General features: G+C 40.2%; 1 protein-coding gene across 1 annotated transcript in view; it reads right to left on the bottom strand.

Moving 5' to 3' along the window:
• The window catches only part of CLINT1 (clathrin interactor 1), an 83,850-nt gene that overhangs the window by 34,525 nt on the left and 30,939 nt on the right, over window positions 1-18,386 (bottom strand). The gene's annotated exons all lie outside the window — the stretch shown is intronic.

The raw sequence follows: 18,386 nt of genomic DNA, 5'->3' as shown, positions 1-18,386 counted from the left end.
GACGGGAAAGCAAACAATATGGTTGACTCACAACTGTTTCACAAGAATTTCAAAATAAGGCTCACATTGCAGCCGGTGGATTTGAAATATGACATAAAATTGCTGCTCTAGGTAGGACTAGGAACAGGTATATTTATATTCTTATTGAAATTTCTCTGATATGTGCTCTTAAATCATCCTAATATTGGGAATATTTTTTTTAATTTACATTCAAACAGTCATGTACTCAATGTCCTAATTCTAAGAATAAGAAACTCCTGTGATGGAAAGATAAGATTTTCTAAAGAGTTATCTTGTGATAAAACAAACCAGATAATTTCCTGGCTACTGCCATCCAACTTAAAATATTCCTACTCATTTCTTGGTAAATGAAATAACGAATGTATAATACAAAGTTTGCATCATACTTTAGGCAGAGATTATATTTATGGATATATATGGATAGGTATGGACGATCACATATATTCTCCTTAGTCCTTGCCTATTTTTTCAAGTCACTGCATCTGAATGTAGGGACTATTAATCTGTTTTCAAAAAAAGTGAAGTTACACTTTTGAAGAAAACAAAAAAAATTTATGTGTGTTGATAACCACAGGCCAGCTCCCGATCTCCCATTCCTCCTCCTATCATTTAGGCAGCAGAAAATAGCTCTCTTTCAATCAGATTAGATACTGGGTCAAAGATTGCCTTGAGCTAAACTGATTTTACAGACTTGACTGAATACATACATTACTGATATGCTTGCTTTCACAAACCATTGCCCAATTTCTGTTAAATTGTTTTGGGAAATTGGTGAAGCTAAATTCTGCTTCTTCAAGTTCTTACAGGCATTCGTTAATAAGAGACAACAAAAGTTGAACTCAGTCAAAGTAGAGGAAATTATTTTTAAAAAGTGTCTATGTGGAGCAAAATAATGCTTTCTTGAAGAGGCAGGTTTACAGAAAGGTATTTTTCTACAGTCAGACCTACTATTGCTAGCTGCTTTCTACCTCCAGTAGCAAAAGTTTATCAGTTACAACTGATGCACCAGTAGCAACACTAGAATCTGAATCTAAAGAGTAAACAATATATGATGATAAATGATATAAGGGGGTTCCTGAAGATTAAATGCTTAGTTAAACTGCTGGCTGGATTCCCTTTTTGAAGAAAGTAAAATAGCTGTTGGTCAGTAATGAATTTAATTGAGCATCCTTTGGATCTACTTTACAAACAAGCATGCCTTTACAGCCATGAGTCATTGCCTGTTGTACACCTAAACACTACTCTAGAAAAATAAGACCGTTTAACTAAGGACTGTCTACTTCCTGGCAGAATAGGAAAGAAGTAGAATCATTGTGGAACTGCCACAACTTTATATTAATAGTCCAGTCAACAGTTTCTGAACTTGAACCATACATACTCAACCTATCCTCTGATGACTACATCTCTCATCTTAAATGAGCTAAGAAAATTATGACTAGTGTTCCTTTTGGCAGGGAAATAAAGATACTGGCTAGATGTGCTGGAAATGTTCAGAAGTATGATCTATTAAAAAAAATTGCCCATACCTTGTAAAACTAATGAATTTATTATTATTTATTATTATTATTTATTAAAACAAGTTTAGCAGGAGAGGTATCTTATAGGTCCTGTCAGGTAGGAAGTGTTGCCTAACAGCAGGGTCCAAGAGGAGAGCTTTTTCTGGTGTGGCATCCACCTGATAGAAACATCATCAATCTAGTAGTCAGCTTGGCCCTGACCCTGTTGGCCTTTTTCAAGGCCTTAAAAATACAGTTATGCCAAAGCCATGGAGAACCACGATTGTCGTAGAACTGGTGCAGTATCTTGTATGTTTTGATGGATAGAAAGCTTTTACCTCTACTGCAAATGTTATATATTTTTGTATTTATAATATGCTTTCTACATTTTTTCCTTGTTATTAAATTGTTGCATTTTTGTTTACTATATTTGTATTTGTCTCTGTTTGTAAGCTGCTCGCAGTTATATATGAGATGGACATCGATCTAAATTTGAATAATTTCAATACCTAGAATTGATACTTAGAACTTTTTTTTAAATATCTAGAACTGATTTTTCAGACAGAGTTTTTCATTGTTCATATTGTAATCTTATAAAATTTGGAGGTACAATAACAGTTGGGATTGACACTGCTTTAACACCCCACCCCTAAAAAAAATCCTCCAAAATATATTTGTGTTAATACTGAAGTGTTTAGGGTCAAAGGCTAAAATTAATTTTTCTATATTATAGTTGGCCAATCCAAATAATCCAAATCTGCTTTATTTTTATATAACTATCAGTCTACAAATGAAACTATTACATATCTCAGATTATATCAAAATAAATCAGATTTACATAATAACAATTAAAACTGCACTTATTCACCACTAAAACTGGGCCATCAAAACACCTCCCTCCCTTCATCCTAATGTTCTATAATCCCCTTTTTTCTACAGGCACATATTAACCTCATGCCAATTTTGATTCCCATTCATATGGAACTGGTTTTCAAGACAGGCTTCAGAGATTTTGTAGCTTTCAGCACACAACTTCCCTTGTCTAATGTAAGAAATACCTGTAGATCAAATGCAAAAGGTTCTGTTTTTACAACCTTTCCCCAAGCTCTTGTTTGAAGGGCTGGAGGAAAGACTGGAAGATGAAGTGTTTCCTCCATTTCTTTAAGTTAAATGCTTAAGATTTCAAGTCATGCAGGAAAGAAAAGCCACAAGCATCCATTAACACACAGAAACACACACACACACACACCTCTATCAGTCACTTTAGAAGAAAAGTTCCCTGAGTAATACAATATGTGAGGTACTTAAAAGATTGTGAAAGCTGAAAAACAGCACAAACCCTAAATTACAAACAGCATGGGACACAATGTATTTCTGAATCCATCTTGTTGTAAAAATATTGTTCTCAGCAAACAAAAGTACTCGTAAATTCCAAGAAGAGATCGAGCGCACAAAAAACTAATAATCTTGTAGTCACATTTCATTCAGCAACAAATGTAAACTGGGAAGGGAGGAGGAGGGAGTAAAAAAGAAAGAGGGTTGTGTAGTTTGGCTGCGTTCCAGGCCATTTAAAAATAACTGTTTCTAAAAAGGTGGAAATCTAGTTTTATTCTTCCTTTCCCATGTTTTCTATGGCCCTCAATCCATGCCCTACCCATGATGCCTGTGACCTTTAAAGCAGAAAAAAATTTACTTCCAGATGTGAGGGGAAAAAGTGACTGGTTTGACTGCCAAGACTTCCTGTGATTGATATAAATTTGATATCCGAGGACACTTTCAGACACCAGGGGAGGGGGCTCCTGAATTAGTTTATCCTGGGCCTCTTCCAAAGAATCCGGTTGGACTTCATGGACAGAATTCTTTGCAAATATGAATGTGCTACATAATAGCCGGATTGACAAATGGGCTGTGGACACTTTGTGCTTAACGCTTGCTAAACTCCAAGATGCTGTCTGGCAGAGGCTACTTTTTTTTTCTCGTTCTCAATTAGAATCTTCACTGTAAACCATTTTCTTAAAAAAAAGGTTCATCTGAGTAAAAGTAGAAAAATCTGGTTTCCCACCCCGGAACTGTTTCAACAAAAAGTAATACTCTACAGGGGTAAAGTCACTGATGTAATAGCAGTAAAAAAAAACAACAGAAATGTAAGCTTATTTTGCAGATAATCTGCGTAAAATTAACACAGGGAAAATCCCAAGCAAGTTATAAACTAATGACTCACAGTTCATGCACAAGGCTCAAACTTCCTTTAGCTATTTCCAGATAAAAGATGACTCCAACCAGTTCAAAGTTCTTGTACTTTATTTATGGTTTAAGGTAGAGTTCCTCAATGTTTCCAGCTTTGTGGACCGGCGGGCTGGGGAGGAGATAGTTCCATGTGAGCGGATGGCAAGTACCATGCACACAGCTCCATTTGTGCAAGTATGCACTTGTGACTGACTGCCACTCACACAAAGGGAGTGTGCGTGCACATGCTCACCTGTTTATGCAAGTGAAGATGCATGCATGCTTGACAGCTGTTTCTGCGGCCTGGTTGCAAACCCCTCATGGCCCACTAGTGGGCTATGGCCCACATGTTGGGGGCCCCTAGTTCAAGGCGTATGCTGCAAACAACAGGCTTTCTGTTGACAGTGGATTCCTCTACTTCTTTTTTTAAATATTATTTATTGTTTTATCATAAAAATAAAATACAAACAATAAAATAAACAAAATGAAACAAAAACTTACTTTCACCCCTAACCACCACAAAAAAAGAAAAAATAGAGTACAAAAGAGGAAAAAGTAATCAATTAAATTTAACATTTAATATGGAGGATTCCTCTACTTCTCACCTCAAGAAGTACCAGCAACCCAAGGCTCCTTGCTTTATCAAAGTTAAATTGGTACAATTCCAGGAAGATTTGGGTCCTTAGCTTTGTTTGGATGATCATCATAGTTAATTGACTATCATTATTACTTTAATTGTTTTGTCTCTGATTATAGTTTAAATTACTGCATGCCACCCAAAGTCCTTATGGATTGGAGCATCTTCTAAGTACTGTACTGTTAAATAAATAAATGAAGTGCATGGATATATTTATCTCATGGTAAACATTTATTCTATTGGGATCTGCCTTGTTATTTCAATTCTACTTCCAAAGTAGAATAGCTACTTTGAAGCCATCAGCTGAATTCAAGCTCTGTTTTCAAATGAACTAGAATAGGCGTTGGCTTACCTGAACGCAGTTTCTCAGCATGCCTTGGGATAATCCACACATATGGGTTGAATCTGCCTTTCTGCCCAGAGACTGAGTCATCAATCTTTGCCACGCCTCTTCCTGTCGTGGCAGGAAGCCCCCTAGCCCCAGTCACAACGAAGGCGCAGCCATTTGATCATCTTCCTGTAGCATTGGCTCTGCCTCCCACTGGACCAGATGGTTGCCAGGGTGGGAGTGGATTATCCCAAGGCATGCTGAGAAACTGCGTTCAGGTAAGCCAAAGCCTATTCTCCAGCATGCCTTTGGGACATATGGGACATACCAAAGTTGGCAGTCCCTATGGGCAGGAAGAAGTCTGGTCCTGTGCACTCCCGTCTGTATGCACTTGCTGTAGCATTCTTCTGCCAAAGGCCACCTCTGCTGAGGTGTATGTGTCCAGTCTGTAGTGCTTTACAAATGGAGACGGGGAAGAACATGTAGCCGCCCTGCATATGTCCTCAAGTGAGGCTTGGGTTGCCCAGGCAGCTGTGGTAGCTACACTTCTGGTCAAGTGAGCTGTTACCCGTCTGGGTGTTAGAAGACCTGGGTCCAGCGGCCTATAGTTGAAGAAGAGACTTTAGTGCCCATTGAAGACGGCTGAAACAAGATGAACAGGGCTTCAGTTTTATGAAACATTGATATACGTTTGATGTACCTGCGAAGAGCCCTCCAAACATCCAATTTGTGCCAATTTGAACCCGTATAGGGAGCAGAGGCCATGGTTCTAACATCTGCTGTTGTAGCCACAGCAGATGAGAAGTGATGTTGGAGGCCAGGGCCCTGGTGGAGAATCGGGCTGCATGCAGGGAGGAGTCAGCCGCAAATTTGACGGCCGCCACTAGTTTGTTGATGTCCTGATACATTCTGATTTCCTCAGTGGGATTCATAGCCTATAATTGGTGGAGCCAGAAGAGGGACATCCTAGTGAAGAAGGAGGTGGCCGCAGCTGCTTTAACCACCCAGGCGTTGGCCTGGTGTGTCTTGCGGAAATTTTGTTCTGCCTTTTTGTCCTCTGTCTTAAGGGCCTCTGCTATGTCACCTAAAATTGCAGAGGGAGAGACCAAGGACACCAAAAGTTTGTCTAGAGGGGGAAGTTGAAGTGACTCAGAGGAGCCATATTGGAAAAAAAATCATTTCCCCCCAGAGTGGGGAAGGATCCTGGCTGTGCCCATTGCCTCTGAACTACATCCAAAAATAACTTGGGACAAGGAAGGAGAATTGTAGGTTCAGAAAAAACCCTGCTGTTAGGCCCCTGAGTGTCTGCTAAAGCAGTTGGTATAGTGGGCGGAGGATCAATTTGGGCAGTGGTCCTAGCCTTGTGGAGGAGGGATTTAAACAACCCCGGACTAAACAGACCTGTGAAGGGGGGTGGATCAGGTGATAGGTCCTCATCTTCTGAGAACCCCTGTTCTCCCTGAACCTCCTCCTCCATCCCAGATGCCCTGCTTCTGATGGAGTAGGCTGGAGAGGCCTCTCTCTGGTGCCTGGAGGAACCCATGGAGGCCTGATATTGCACTGACTGTAATGGCTGAGGATCAGATCTGGGGGAAGAATGGCTCCTCTCCCTCAGGGAGGAGGCTACCGCATGAGAAATGGCCTCAGCAATAAGGACCTTGAGATCTTCTGATAATTCTGGAGCCACTCTTTTTGCTGAGCGCATCCCCGCAGCAGTTGGAGTAAAGGTGGCCTCAGGCGATCTAGTCCTGTCTCTGGTCTGCAATTCTGCAGGATGAGGAAGCATGCAATCAAAACGTTATCTCTGAATTTGGATTTCCTCAGCAGGAGGGATAAATTCCTGCTCCCTATCTCCCTCTGGTGACCAAGCCCCGGAAAGTGCAGGCAAGCCCTGTCCTAATGGCTGCTGAGGGGAGGAACTAACAGGCCATGGTTGGGGGGAGGGGGAATACCTCTCCTGGTCAGCTTGCTTCTGAGCTCTGGAGAACTGCTTTTCCAATGCTTTTTGCCTTCTTTCCTCTGCTCTTGTGTGCTTTCTGGACTGAAGAGGCCTTTGCCTTTATCTTGTTAGCAGCCTCTTTACTTGCAGATCTGGCCTTCCTGGGACTCTGCTTGGATCGTTTAGCATCGTGGGCTCCATGCTGCAATTGCCCAGATTGCTGGGAGGAGAGCTTTCTCGATCCTCCAATCCTGCTGCTCCAAAGGGAATTAAGGAAGCCTTCCCTGGGCTGTGACAGTGGCGGCTCTACCAGTCTCCTGGATAGCCTGCACATCTCGTCACGTAGCCAAAATGGCCACTGCCGGCCCCGAAAATCAGCTGGAGGTTGCAAAAGCAAAAGCAGCTGCTCCGGAGCTACCTGGTTAAGCCTGGGATCAAAATGACATGCTTGAGGTGATCGCGGCGAAAAAACAGAGCAGGCAGGATATCCAATTGCTGCCTGTTTACGATGTTTTGGATGCTTTGGGGCTTTTTGCAAATCTTTGGGAGAATCCACACTTTAAACTGCTGCTTTCTGCTGAAATTGTTGGAGCCAACCTTTGCCATGTCTCTAGAGGGTCAAGACTGAGTCCTGACTGGGGCTAGGGGGCTTCCTGCCCCAACAGGAAGAGGCGTGTCAAAGATTGATGACTCAGTCTCTGGGCAGAAAGGCAGATTCAACCCATATGTGTGGATTATCCCAAAGGCATGCTGGAAAAGTACCTTTTCTACAAATCAGGACCTTGGCTTTCATTAACTATCAAGCTTCAAATATGAAGAATGTAACCTGTCTAAGGAATTTATTAGTTGATTCTGTACCAGCATTTTTATCTGTCAGTCTACTTCATAGGATTGTTGTGGTGAGGATAAAAATTAAAGGAAGTCTAGTTTTCCCTCGAATTCCTGGAAATAATTGCAATATTAAATAAAATGCTTATATAAATAAGATACATTAGTGTTATTTCCCAAAGTGCAAGACTGTTTCAAAAGTGGAACAGTTTAATATTTCCCTTTGGCCACAAATTCTTACTCAAAACTGATATCTCATTTTAAAATTTTAACAGCAGGGAAAGCTGGGTTTTGGAAACTTAATGTTTCCCTCATAGTTAATTTTGCTTCTGGATTTCTGACAGTTAGTCTTTTCAACTGTTTATCTAATTTATACATTCCAAATAAACTTATCCTTTTCCTTAAGAAAAAAGGCACATATCAGTAACTGAAGCATTTCCCAAGAAGCACAGTTCTATGACTTAGAAATGTCTGTCATCTAGCAAAAAAGCACCCAGAACCCTTGAAAGAAGGGCAGAAGAATGCACTAATCAGAAGCATCTCCCAAGATCCAAAACAGTTTTTCATCGAACAGCAGGGAGGGCAAAAGAGAAAGAGTGGTTGAATGAAGTTTTGTCCTTTTACTCCCTAAGAACAGATTCTACCCTTCGGACATCTGTCTACAAGCCAACAAACACAATATGGGGAATGTACACAAAACCAATATAGTAGATGAGATAACCCAGTTAGGCATCTTTTTCTCCAGATGTTTTGAGCTTAAAGGTCCCTATTCTTTTGCTCTTAGTTATGTCAGTTGGACATATTAAATTGAGGGCCAAGTATTTAGAGGACATTATTGTTTTATTCTAGGGAAAGTTTAGAACATGTGCCAATCAGTATTAAGATCTGATAACAGTTTTGAAAACATTTAAGCCCTTTCTTAGCACAACAACAGTGGGTTGATTGCCTAGCTAGCTAAACCCCAATACAATTTGCCTGACATTTTAGAAACTCAAAAATAATAATCATATTTTACATACACACCACATCATGATTCCTTATCTTTTTCTTCTGTTATACAGGACATAAAAATAATCCCAATCTTGAATTAGGATCACAGCAATGTCACAGTTTTATGGGGTGGTTATTTTTACCACAATTCCCCAGAGTGAATGAGTTGCCTATATTGGAATATCTCTAGATATTTTCTAATTTGCCTTTCCTAGAAAAGTCTATTCATTCCTTCAAAGAAAAAAAAAATGGCCACACTTAGGATTTTGCAAAGAAGTGTTGTTTTTGGAAAATGACCTGAATTGCTAAATTCCAGAAGACAAACTTCTTAAAGGATCCACATAATTAAAAGGAAGAAACTTCTGATTAGGGATTAAATGTATCAAAGGTGTCGGGATTTAAGTTCCATTGTACTATACTGATTAAGAGGACTGCTAGATCCAGATTCAAATTTCCATTCAATGATAAAGTCACTATTTCTCAGCCAAGCATTTCTGCATAAATTACAACTCTGAACAATAAAGCAAAGCAATTATACTAAAAGGTGGACTCCCTGAGGACAGGCAAAGTTTCATTACTATATTATGCTATGGTATGACATAGTAATACAAGAAAAGGGAAAATGACTGGTATTGATGAAGGAACCAATAAGTGTGTGGAAAGGGCCCAAATGACATGTGTGGTTACCTGCTATGAATCTGCATCAGTCCCTCTCAGCCATGTACTTATTGCACTAGGCTGGTCTCCATTGCAAAAAAGAACTAACTAGATGCAGGCAAATTTACAAAAGTTGATGCTTCCCCGTAAAGCAAGCAAACCAAAAAGGAAAACCTCATCCTCCAGTCCTAGCACAGAAATGCACTCAGCAGCAGAAGAGGAATGTAACAATACAATCCCCTATCAGTAGACTAGTAAACCTAGAATGCATTTCTGCAAAGCTCAGTTAATTTTTTTATCCTAGGTTAGCAATATAGAGCCTAAATCAGTGTTTTTCAATCTCGGCAGCTTGAAGATATATATATTTCAATTCCCAGAATTCTCCAGCCAGCTTGGTTGAAATCCACAAATCTTCAAGCTATTGAAGTGGCCAGGACAGGAGGAGAGAGATGTGCTTCCGTTGAGAAACTTTGACCTAAATAATCTTGCCAAACTCAAACTAGGGTCAGAGAAGGTTGTTAGCATCTACATAGGAGATATTTTGTAGATTGTAAAAAAAAAAAAAAAAAACTGGAAGAAGGCGATGAAAATCACCATAATATATAGGACTGCGGCCAAGAAAATTAGTTGTGCTGAGGAAATCTAGAAGTTTGATTCCAAGTCAAATTTTAATTAAGTATGTTTTGATGGCCTAGTACCAACAAATGCCAAGACGTGTATTTTACATATGTTAAAAAAGAGGAAAGACAACTATGAGAAGCCCCAGCAACTGAATTTAAATGTTGTAAATAGAAGGACAAGCATTTTTAGAAGATCATCATTGACAATAAGAGTTCAGTGATTTGTGTACAATAGAGAATGGCACAGAATAGAATAGAATAAACTTTGTCACTTTGAATGTACACTAATCGGCATACCTTAAAATGAAATTTCACTGCATACAGTTCTCAAAAGGTCACCTCCAATATACGCTACATAAACGTACCAAAATAAATGCAAAATTATGCATATACCCACATATATTATATGACAAAAGGAAACAGTACAGTCTAGTCCGGATGTATACATGTACATGGAGAGAAAAATGAATCTTGCACATTTAACAGACAGATGGCTTAGGGAACAAAGCTGTTACAGAATGTGGTAGTCCTTCTAGTCCTACTAGAAACAGACCACAAAGTGGGTGTGTGGGGTCTCTGACAATGCCAAAGCACATAATGCTTATAAGCAGTATCCTGAATAACAGGAAGCGCGCTTCCTATAATCTTCTCAGCTGTCCTTAACACTCTCTGAATGGACTTTCTATTTGAGGCATTGCTGCTACCAAACCAAACAGGGATGCAGTTTGTTAAAATGCTCTCAAATGTGCCTTTGCAAAAAGTGGCCAGGACGTAAGAAGAGAGATGTGTTCTTCTCAACCGACACAGGAAATGCAGATGCTGGTTTGCATGCTTCACTAAGGATGACGTGTGGAGAGACCAGTTCAGATTTATTTTTTATTTATTTTATTTATTTGATTTGCCAATTGTTTACAAGATAATAAGTATAAGTGTATACATAGTTGTGAATACATGAAATGGGTACATATAAGAAAAATAAAAGAATAAGAGAAACAATAGGACAGGGATGGTAGGCACGTTGGTGCGCTTATGCACGCCCCCTACAGACCTCTTAGGAAAGGGGTGAGGTCAATAGTAGACAGTCTAAGGTTAAAGTTTTTGGGGTTTGGGGAAGAGACTACAGAGTCGGGTAGAGTATTCCAGACATTGACCACTCTATTGCTGAAGTCGTATTTCCTGCAATCAAGTTTGGTGCGGTTTACTTTGAGTTTGTATCTATTGTGTGCTCTTGTGTTGTTATGGTTGAAGCTGAAGTATTCATTGACAGGTAGGACATTGCAATGTATGATTTTATATACCATGCTTAAGTCAGACCGAAGACGGCGTAATTCAAGGTTTTCTAGTTCTAGAATTTCAAGTCTGGTGGCATAAGGTATTCTACAACGAGTAGAAGAGTGGAGAACTCTTCTTGTGAAATATTTCTGGACTTTCTCAATTGTGCTAATATCAGATACGTAATGAGGGTTCCAGACTGATGAACTGTATTCGAGTATTGGTCTAGCAAATGTTTTGTATGCTCTGGTTAGTAGTATGATATTACCAGAGAAAAAGCTACGTAGGATTAGGTTAACAACTCTTAATGCCTTTTTGGCGATGTAGTTGCAGTGGGCTCTAGCACTTAGATCATTAGAGGTGAGTATTCCAAGGTCCTTTACAGAGCTTGGGTCATCAACAAGATCTTGACTATTCAGCTTGTATTTTATTTTCTGATTTTTTGGCAATATGTAAGACAGAGCATTTATTTGTTGAGATTTGAAGTTGCCATTTGTTTGACCATTCAGATACATAGTCAAGATCTTTTTGTAGGGTAGCAGTATTGTCTGTGGTATTGAACAGCTTTACATCATCAGCGAAGAGAACGCAATTGCTCTTAATATGATCACAGAGGTCGTTTATGTAGAGTATGAAGAGAGTTGGTCCTAGAACACTGCCCTGGGGGACACCACTATTGACAGGTACTGGATTTGATAGGACGCTCCTGATTTTGACCATTTGTTGTCTGTTTGACAGGAATGCTTCTATCCAGTTATTCAGTTGTCCAGAGATACCATAGGATTTTATTTTTAGGTGTAGTTTGTCGTGTACTACTGAATCAAAGGCTTTACAGAAGTCTATGTAGATTGCGTCTATTGCTTTGCCCTGGTCGAGTTGTGTCGTCCATATGTTTTTGCAGTGTAAGAGTTGCAGATTACAGGATAGTTTTTTTCTGAAACCAAATTGTTTATTGGAGAGTAGGTTGTTTGTCTCTAAGTGGAGGATGATGGATTGGTTAATAATTGATTCCATGACTTTACAGGTGACGCAGCATAAGGAGATTGGCCTGTAATTTTCAACTAGGCTTGGGTCTCCCTTTTTGAAGATGGGGATGACTGTGGCTTGTGACCATAGGTTAGGCAAGGAGCTGGTCCTGAAAGATTTTTCAAAGATTATGCTTAGAGGTTTGGCTATGGCAGTGGATAGCTTTCTTAAGAAGTAGGCACATATTCCATCCGGTCCAATAGATAGAGATGGTTTTAGATTGCGTAGTGATTTTTCAACATTGTCTTCTGTGAAATCGATATGTATTAGATCATTGTTGTTATCTGTGGTACGGCTGGGAAATACTGGGCATGATCCATTGCTGTTTACAAATACTGAGCCGAAGAATGTGTTAAAGATGTTGGCTTTAATGGTGTCGTCGTTGCAGTCTTTACCATCAGGTCCTATCAAGGGAGGGATGGACCTTGAGTCTTTTAGTTTGTTGTTTACAAAATTGTAAAAAGCACGGGTGGAATTGGTGCTTAGAAGGTTTTCCTCTTGTTTAATGTGATAATTGGTGCATTCGGTCTTTATCTGGTGGCATAAATTTTTGTATCGGTTTTTGAAATTGGCAACGTGACCAGATTTGTTTTTCCGCCAGAGTGATCTCTTTTTGGATTGAAGTTTCCTTATTGATATGGGTAATCTGCTTTTTGTTTTGTTTTGGGAGTTGTTGTTGGAACATATAGTTTGATGACTCTTTTGACTTCAAGTAAAAATATGTTGTAATGGTCTTCAACGGTATTGCATCCAGTGAATAGAGATTGCCAATCAAGGGATGAGAGATCGTTGTCTATAAGATCATAGTTGCCTTTTTGAAGTTACAATTGGGGATTACATCATTGTGGTGATTTTTGTGTGGACGTATGTTGAGACAAAACTCAATCATATTGTGGTCACTACTGGAAAAGGGTTCTTTAGTTTGTATTCCGTAAATTAAATTCAAACTGTTGCAGAAGATGAGATCGAGGCAGTTGTTTAGTCTAGTGTTGTTGGTTACTAGTTGTTCCAGTCCCAGATTTGTAATAGCATTGTAGAAGGTTGTGTGTATGATTTCAGTTGTACAATCATTTAGGGTCCAGTCAATATGAGGTAGATTGAAATCACCAAGAAGGATAAAAGGGTATGGGCAGGATGCAGCCCATGTTAGTAATGTATTTAGCTTGTTTACATGTTCGATGTCATAATCAGGTGCTCTGTAACATAGTAAGAATCGAATGTGATATTTAAGGATAGTTCACAGATGATGGTTTCAGGAAGGGCAAGCTCCTGGGTAACTTGGATATTTTTTAGATGTAAGGATTTTTTATAGAATATAGCAACACCACCTCCTCGACGATTTTCACGATCTGATCGGTAAACATGATAGTCTCTTACTGTGGTAATGGAGTCGGGAGAGATGCATTGAGCCATGTTTCACAGACAAATATAATGTCGAAGTTAGCCATATTTAGGAGGAAGAGAAATTCAGGTATTTTATTCACGAGGCTTCTTGCATTGAGTAGTTTGCATTTAAGGCCGGCAGTAGTTGGAATTGAGGTAGTTGGGGGCGTGCGTGCCTAGTCTTAAGATTGTTAGTTATCTGCACCCCCAGATACTTAATACTGTTGACCACTTCTACAGCTGCATCCTTGATACTGAGTGGAGTATGACCATGCTGGCTCTTTCTAAAATCTACAATGATCTCCTTTGTTTCATTAACATTTAGAACCAGGTTACTTTTATTGCACCAGTCCACCAGAGCCTTCAACTCTTCCCTATAAGCATCTTCACTGTCTTTCCGGATAAGACCCACCACTGCCGTGTCATTCACATACTTCACAATATGATTCATAGCAGATTTGGCACAACAGTCGTGGGTCATCAAGGTGAACAGGTATACATAAGCTAAGAAAGGGATTGCCATATGACTCATCTTCTGAGTGTCAGTTATTGGGTGGTAAAAACTGTTATCAGTTGTTCTGACAATGTTTTGGCTGAAAAAGCAGAGCAAAGTTCTCAACAGTGTAATGGACAGCTAACATAATTCCAGGAAGAAAATCTTATGGTCACTTTTCATGGATTAAAGTTTCTCTTTCTCCATAGAGAATTAGAAATCAATTTTAGATAGCCTACTCAAGGTTTCAGCTTGCTTACATGCAAATGTACATGGCTGTAACATACGCCTACCCACCCATCCATTGAAATGAAAGTCTATTACAAGCCATTTTCCAGAACTATTTTTCATCTGCTATAAAATAACTTATGTAATGCTTCCCCAGCTGAACCTGAAATGTCTAACAGAGCAGTTGCTCAGGAATGCAACCAATTTGGGCTCAGTTGAGAATTCCAGCACTGTTCATGAACCACCAGAGGCCAGCAAACCACATATAAAACATTAACCTCTGCAATGGAAAAAAAATCCTATCAACTATACTCCCTCTATTGACAACTATCTATCATTGCATCATAGAATTCAGAAATGTCATCGTCATCATCATCATCAACACCAATACCCTGCCCTCCATCCAAAAGTATCCTAAAAACAAATAGTAGCCATTTAATCCTAAAATACAATCTCACTTAAATTTCAATATCTCTTAAAAGCAGATATTTACAATGGGCAGGAAAATATTATGATTCCCTTAGCACTACAGGTAGCACTCATCTTACAACTACAGTTGAGTCCAAAATTTCTGTGGCTAAGTGAGACATTTGTTAAGTGAGTTTTACTCCATTTTACGACCTTTCTTGCTACTAGTTAGTATCACGGTTAAGTGAATCTGACTTTCCCATTGACTTTACTTGTCTCAAAATGTGGTCACATGACCCTGGGATGCTGCAAACATCATAAATATGAGTCAGTTGCCAAGTGTCAGAATTTTGATAACATGACCATGAGGATGCTGCAATGGTTGTAAGTGTGAAAAATGGTCGTAAGTCACTTTTTTCAGTGCCATTACTTTGAATGGTCACTACATGAACTATTATAAGTCGAGGACTAGCTGTATTCCAATCCTTATAATCTGTTCAGAACTCTTGTTGATAGATAGACTGTGGTTAAAGCAGCAGCATCCGAAACACTGAACTGTATTGTGGCTTTACTGAACACTCTGAACCAACATTCAAAGTCTTTCTTGGAAAGTGTGAAACTTTAGATTTAGTCATTGGTAGCATCTCCTCCAGCAGTGATGACTTCAATCAATGTTTTCTCAGGCTCCTGAAACATCAAGGTAAAAAGTTCAAAAACAGATTTCCAAGAAAACAAATACTCAGATAAATAGATTGTAGAAAAGCTATGAAGCCATCAGGAAAAAGTTCCAGCAACAGTTGCTATCAAATACAAAACAAATCAACCTTTATATTCTTTTGACTCTTTCTTCTACCTATGATGAAAAGGAGAGGAAACTATTTTCTTTTGGACTAGAAAGACAAGCTCCATCTGTTTCTCATTTTGGTCATGGATTAATCTGATATCAGGCTGCATTTTTTTTTTCACAGTGTGAGAGAATATGCTCTTCCTATTTTTGCCTTTCTGCTATTAATGTATCAGTTTTAAAATAAATGTGGATAAACTGTAGAACAACTAGCAAGCCATCAACTGTGGAGAATAGGAAATAGACACTGATAACCACCAAGCTATACCAATAACCACCAAGCTATATATACAGAAATCTGCTCCCTTATTGCTGATCCGTGCACTAACAACAATTGGCATCAAGTTTCCCCTCTAATTCTATAGAAAAAGTGTATCAGTGTCAAGGACCAGAACTATAATTCTGAACCACAGAGCAACCTCACTGAACCTCACTCAATACTAGCCTGCCCATGAAGGAACAAACTGCCGCCCTGAGAAGACACTCTGGATACTAAGTGTAAAGAACTAAAAAGCAAAGGGAAGGAATGGAGGTATGAACTGGAACTTTTATGATTTGTTACCAATTGCCTACTGTTCACTGAAAAGGTCAGCAGGTCTTCTACCCATTTTCTTGGATGCATTATCCCCACATATATAGTAAATGACCTCAGTGCCACCTCCAAAACTAAATGAATAAAACTCTCATAGAATATGCCATTGCTGCTAGTGACTAACAAGACAGAATAATTTGTATACTCCAACAAAGCAAAATTACCGTATTTGCCGCGTATAAGATGACTTTTTTTGCCCTCAAAAACATGCCTCCAAGTGGGGGTCGTCTTATACGCCGGTAAATATGTTGTCACTGGGTGCAAGAGAACGGGGTGGAGCTCCGCAACTTGCGAAGCCCCTTCAAGCCCAGCCGGAGTCTCTCTTCTTCCTCCTCCCCCCACCCCCCACCCTCCGCCCGGCTCGGGCGCTTGCAGAGGCCAATCTGGAGGTGGGGTGGGGGTGGAGCGGGAGGGTCTCTGGCGGGCCGCCGCCCAGCCAGCCCCGAGCCGCGTAATGGCCTGGGGAGTGGGGGGAGAAGGTGGTGGGGGTGGACTGTGGTGCCCCTCCTTCTGGGCAGCGGGGCGGGGCGGCAATTTGCTCCTCCCACTTCTCCCTCCCTCTTTAAAGACCGGGAGGGCTGTGCTTGGGGCGGGGGTGTCCTCGGGAAGTTCCTGATGGGACCCCGCTGGGCAGGGCCACCCGGCTCCCGAGCTGCTTTCCAGGGTCCCCTTGGGAAGAAAAGGGTCCGGTGGGCGGTGGAAGAAGGCGAGGGACCTCCTCCCGCCCCTGTCCCATCCCGTCCCTCCTCTTGTCCCCTCCTCACTTAAGAGAGAAAGATCCGCCTCCCTGCACCGAGCTGCCACCCGGGCTGCGTCTCCCGGCCAGCGCGCGCTGCGACTTGGGAACCGGCCAAGCGACTTTAAAAACCGAGCAGAGGCCAGAGATAGCCGGAATTACCCTCCACACCACACACACACACACACACACACACACACACACACACACAGTTGGCAGCTGTCCATCCCCCACCCTTGGAGTCCCGATGGCACGCACGCGGGGCTGTCACAAAGAAAGGGAGAGGATGTGCTTTTTGCCCTGAAAAACATGCCTCCAAGTGGGGGTCGTCTTATACGGCGAGTATATAACAAAAACTATATTTTGAGTGGAAATGTTGGGGGCTCGTCTTATACGCCCAGTCGTCTTATACGCCGGCAAATACGGTAAGCATTTCTGAAAGCCTAGACACGTCCATCTGTTAGGTAGGTCTCTCCTTCTGATACTTTCAAGCTCCCGTAGAATGCCTAACTGGAAAAGAGATTCTTTTTCTCCACCTGAATGATTAAATCATAATACTAAACATGAGAAAGAGTAACAGATGATAACTTCATTTGCCACCAATCCTACACTAGTAGCAATGCCAATCATTCCAAAAACTCAAGACTTAATGAAGTGCAGGTGCTGCTTGGTGCTTCAAGTCCTATAATCTGGGTCAGCAAAAGATCAAGTAGCTTGTACCATAGACTCATATGCTTTCTTCTTCTCCGTATTCCCTTACAGACCTTGGGAAATGAATTTGACATGATGTGTGGGATTAGAGTTAAGACAAGAAAGAAGCTCAGCGTAGATATAAAAATAACAATATTCTCCAGCACTGTTTTTCCAGAACACTTCCACTCTTAGAAAGCAAATAACTGTTAATTTAATTAATTTAATTAAATTAGTTGTTACTTTCCCCATCCCAATATATATCTTACTGGCAATGTAAAATACTTTTGGCAAGTAGCATAACTGCAAATAGGTTAATGACAGTCTTTTGCCTTTATTTTTGAAAACCCAAAGTGCACGTCAGCAGAAAAGCAGTTTTATTTTTATGTACTTATTTACTTGATTCTTAAAGTTGCCCTACCCCAAAAAGACTCTGGGTGCTTACAATGTTTCCAACAATTTAAAAATACAATTAAAACATAATTCATAGGATAAAACAGCAACAATAACATTTAGTCAAAAACAAGACAGGAGCTCTACAAACATCCTAAACCCAGGCCCAGGAACAGTTTTGTCTTATGAAAAGGATTGGGGTGAGCCACTTCAGTTTTCTGACATTACAAACAGCAATTCCATCCATATACGAAGTTCACAGTAAACCTGTTTCATGGATTATTCAATTCATACCGAATTTATCACTTTTGATATTATATAGATAGTGCTTGATTTACAATCATTCATTTAGTGATCATTCAAAGTTACAACAACGTTGAAAAAAGCGACTTAAGACAGTGTTTCACATTGGATACTGGAAAATTGCATCAACTTTGGAATTTACTGATAGATTTCAGCAGCTTGAACTCAAATGGCTGCCGAAGAAAATTTGGGGAACCTGTCCAATCCTGTTAACACATAACTTCATGGATAAATACAAATTGATAGATCAGGTCTGTGGACTGGCTTTTTGAAAGA

The sequence above is a fragment of the Notechis scutatus genome, chromosome 2 (assembly GCF_049901735.1).
Source record: "Notechis scutatus isolate UNSWTSFEM ecotype Mainland chromosome 2, rNotScu1.2, whole genome shotgun sequence".
In the NCBI taxonomy this organism is placed as follows: Eukaryota; Metazoa; Chordata; class Lepidosauria; order Squamata; family Elapidae; genus Notechis; species Notechis scutatus.
Note: the sequence above shows the minus strand (reverse complement) of the source record. Positions and strands in the feature narration are given on the sequence as shown.